Here is a 4427-nt window from a genome sequence, read left to right as displayed (position 1 = left end):
ACTACATTCAAAGCATGCCAGGACGGTCCAGAAGGCAGTTTGTCAAGCCTTAGGTTAATTTTAGAAGACCAAAGTACTTTAAGACATAAATAATTCTGTTCTTTGATATCTGACTGACAGTGAGGATCTTTTCTTTGCCTGTGTGTGAGAAAAGTAAGAATGTGTTAACCTGGTAAACTGCCGTACAGTAGAGAACAAAGTGCATCTCTTTTCCTCATTAGCTGTTCTGGGAAGGGTTTTGGCCCCCTGTGTTTTTGCTGTGTTTTTTCACTGTTTTTTTTTGCCCAGGAAGGGCATCCTTCCCAGTGCCTCCTAACTATGGACATATCCAGGTTTTGGACTATAGGTTTTCAATTGCCAAATGACATGCCATGGCAATGATGAAGGGAGGCCACAATAGGCGCCCCAACCCTTACCCAAGAGTACAGGGAGGAGTGTGCAACATTCCAGGAAGCTGAGTCTACGGGGACAATCATCCGTTGCCCTACCCTATTTGTCCTGCCCACTATAGATGCTCAGCCATACACTGGATTTAAAAGGCCTTGTGTGGCCTCATTACACTTAGGAGTCTTAAAAACAGCAGCAGCAGCAACATTAGTATTATGTAGGCAGAGACTTGTTTGCTGAGCTGCAACGACTTTGTAGTTTGGTAGGTATCACTTTAAAATTGCTTAGCTAAGGGTTAAAAGCTGTTAAACTGTGCTGGCTGGTTTGATCACACAAGCTATTACATTTGTAACTCAGATGAAGGATGAAGTCACTGAGGGCAGGTAAGGCATGGGTGTAACACTGTGTAATCATGGTTGCAGGGAGTATTTACACCTCTTTCCTGTGGAACATGTATGCGGGAGTGCAGCACATAATGTAAAGGCCCTCACCTAAATCTCTCTGGAAGTTGTCACTTGAAGGAAGGAGAGGGGCTGTGGTGCAGAGGCTCATCAGCTGTACTTCCTCCAGCTGTCTAAGAATGACTGACTGCGGCACTCACCTACAGCAGGTAGAGCCACATTTGTGTGGCTAGCTCTCATGCTAATGCCTCCTAACAAAATTGCTTGAGAAGAACAACTACCGTGCTACCTCTCCTTATTGCAAACATATCTAAATATAACGCAGAGCTCATTTTCTTAGGAACAAGTACTGGCAGGTCCTAAACTGGAGATGGGAATGTTTGATAGCTCTCAGGTGCAGTGCCAGCCCTTGGCTGTGGTTCATGTGTCTCCTTGCTTATGCCAAGAGGTCTTAATAGATAACTGCAAAAGTTTGACGGATCTGGGTATCTGAAGGGAGGTGACTTGCAGGGTTCAGACTGCAATCTTGTGCAGGTTTGTGATGTAGTGTGGCCTGCTGGAGTGCCCATGAGGTAAGAAGGATTGAAGTCATTCAGATGTAGTAGACATTACAGTGATGCTCTCCCCAAAAGTATCTCTGGAGATCCTGATATCACTCTTCCTCTTTTAATGAATGATGAAGTGTACCTCCCTCCAGTCTCATTGAGAAAGCCAAACTGCATGTCAGAGTCTATGCAACGCCTTCTTCATGAAGTCTTTCTGCAATATCCTATACCTAAAACAGGATTATTTCCCTTTCTCCTTTGCTCAGTTGGAGGCGAAACTGCCATTCCTGCCTTTTATATAACCCTTTATCACATTTTTTCTTTGCCTGAGTACATCTGTTCATTCCTTCTAAACTATCTGCTCTGGCTGCGGAGCAAACTTTTTAAAATTGCCAAATGCACCTTAATTTTCCAAAATTTTGTTGCTGAATGTATTTCTTTCATGTAGAGAAGAACACGTGTTCCAAGCAGCAATTCTACATTGCTAAAGTTATTTTATGTCTTTCCTGCGAAGCCATTAAAAAAGAAAGATCAGAGCTTCTCCCTGTGTCATGAAATTTCTGAAGTTTATTTTAAGATAGTAGACCGTAACTGTCGGAGATCGGAAGCTGCTACACATATTATTAGCTATCCCTGTTGGAACGGGGAGAGGGTAGCAACTGCTGGGAGAAAAGCCAGGCAGACAACTGGGATGGTCACCATTTTAGCCACCCCAATTTCGGCCACCAATAAATGTGAATCAACTCTCTGTGAAGCCACAACTGAGGGCTGGAGTACTTAAATCTCCTCCAGTGAAGGTTACCAAAGTAAATGTGTATGAGTTCAAAATAACAAGAGTAGGCAACATGAGTTTTCATTTTGCTGACATGTCATTCATAGTCTACGCTTTTCCTCTGTCTATGTCCTATGAAGTGTCTTGGTAGCTGCTAAATGTCATCTGCTCCCAGCGCTGCTACTTTATTTCACCATGTAGTCAAGTCAATGGAAAGTCTCATTCATTGATTTACAAACACATATAGCATATAGACTTAAAAAACATATTTATTTTACTTCAATTTTGGTAATTTGTGAAGGTATATCTTCAATACCCACATCCACTCCAATTTATTTCATTCCTGTATCCTTATTTTATGTTGCATAACTTTTACAAACAAGACCCTGAAAGTCCCAATTTGATTAGCCCTTCTCTCAATTCCTGTTGAAGCGTTACAGAGCTCAGATACACTTTTCGTGCAACCTTTTATCTGTTTTTTTTTTTCTTCTAGGGTGCAGGTTGCAATTTTTCCCTTCATTGCATTTATTCATAGTTTCATATTCACTAAAACACAATTTTACAGCAAACTAAAATGTTTTCATTTTATATACACATTTAGTATTTACAAAACAGCCATTGTAAATGAAACAATGAGGTGGAAACAGGATTACACTTACCTAAAACTACCTATTCATGCAATCTGAAAGTTTGGTTGCTAATTAAGTACTGTGTTTACATTATATGTTATATCTGGTTATATCAAAGGAAATCAGAGGGCAGGGCTGAAGCATAGTCTTTGTGATCCTTAAATAACTACAAAAGGCAATGGATAATACACTTGTTTATAATCAGGTGCAGATTCATGAAATATTATTCCAGAGCTCTGTTCTGTGCAGCATATTACATCATCTTCAACCAGATACCAATATTGATTGAATTCTTCCTGGTTCTTTAGGAACGACCTATGGCCTACCTCTCCCCTTGTTAAAACTCAGGTTATCACAAAGGGCTTTATTTTTTGCCCTGAAAGCATTTCCTCATTTCAGTGATGGCTATCAAATGCATAAGGAAGAATTAGGTGGGTTTTACTTAGAGTGGGAAGAGGATTCAGAATTGGCTTTAGATGAATCTTTGCGTAGACATACTGTGTGAGATGTGTTAAAAAAAACCACAAGCAGTAGTATGGTTTTAAATTCTACTACTATTAGAGAAAATACATAACAAGATAATACTCTCTGGGCAGGAAAAGCATAACTACTAAACTGCTACACTAGCCCTTGCACATCTTAAATTACTAGAGAGACAAAGATAATTTCAGTAAATATCACCAGAAGTTTAGGAGCTTGCTTTCTTTTACAAAGCTGCCGTTTTGTAACATCAGGTATCGAATGATGGTTTCCTTGAAAGGTGACATGCAACATGAAAAGCAAATAGCTTAATTTACTTAATAATTGGTACAGAAATTCATACGGAAAACAAACAAAAGAAAGAAAGCACCCAACACAAGGTAGCAGGGTAAGTTTGCCTCCCTTCTACTGAAATTCCAGGAAGACAAAATAAAAGAACTGTACGTACATAAATCTCCAGATATTAACAAATTGCTTATGGCTCTATAAAAAGTGCAATAGGAGGTTGTACGAGACACTATTTCACTAGACTTTAGCGTTTTAGGAGGTAAAACACATGGTCAAAGGAACCGGTTCTTAATCCATATTCAGAGCTGAAAGAGGAGTTTGTGTTACTTCCTCCTCTTCAAAATCAATTTAAACTGTCAAAATAGCTTAAAATCGGCAGATTTCAACTTTGACCCCAAGACCCTCTAAATTTGTGTTACTTCCTCCTCTTCAAAATCAATTTAAACTGTCAAAATAGCTTAAAATCGGCAGATTTCAACTTTGACCCCAAGAAAACCCTCTAAAGAATCAGTCTGAGTTGTTGCTGTAACATTTATATCAAAAGGAAGTTTTTAATTTGCAAGGAAAAACAAAAGTTTCTCTCTTCAGAGGTCTCTCCAGCAGCAGCACACGGGATTTATCGCTTCTCCTTTAACTCAGTCCGCGTGTTTACGGCTGGAAACTCTCCCGAACGCAAGTACCTGCTCTTCTCCTCCCTCACCGGGGAAATGGGGCGATTTGGTGGCAGAAATTCCGAGGAAAATACACTTTTGTTAGTCCAAAGAAACACAAATCGAGCACACCGAAGGGCTCCCCGGCCGTGCAGCGGGGCGGGCTCTGCAACGCACCAATCACCGCGCGGCTCCTCTCTAAAAATACGAGCATCTGACCCGCTCCAGCCCAATTGTGTTCGCCTGCTCCGCAGAGGACGCCGCCGCGATGTCCG

The sequence above is a fragment of the Aptenodytes forsteri genome, unplaced genomic scaffold (assembly GCF_000699145.1).
Source record: "Aptenodytes forsteri isolate BGI_AS27 unplaced genomic scaffold, ASM69914v1 Scaffold284, whole genome shotgun sequence".
Taxonomy (NCBI): Eukaryota; Metazoa; Chordata; class Aves; order Sphenisciformes; family Spheniscidae; genus Aptenodytes; species Aptenodytes forsteri.
This window is presented reverse-complemented; position numbering follows the sequence as displayed.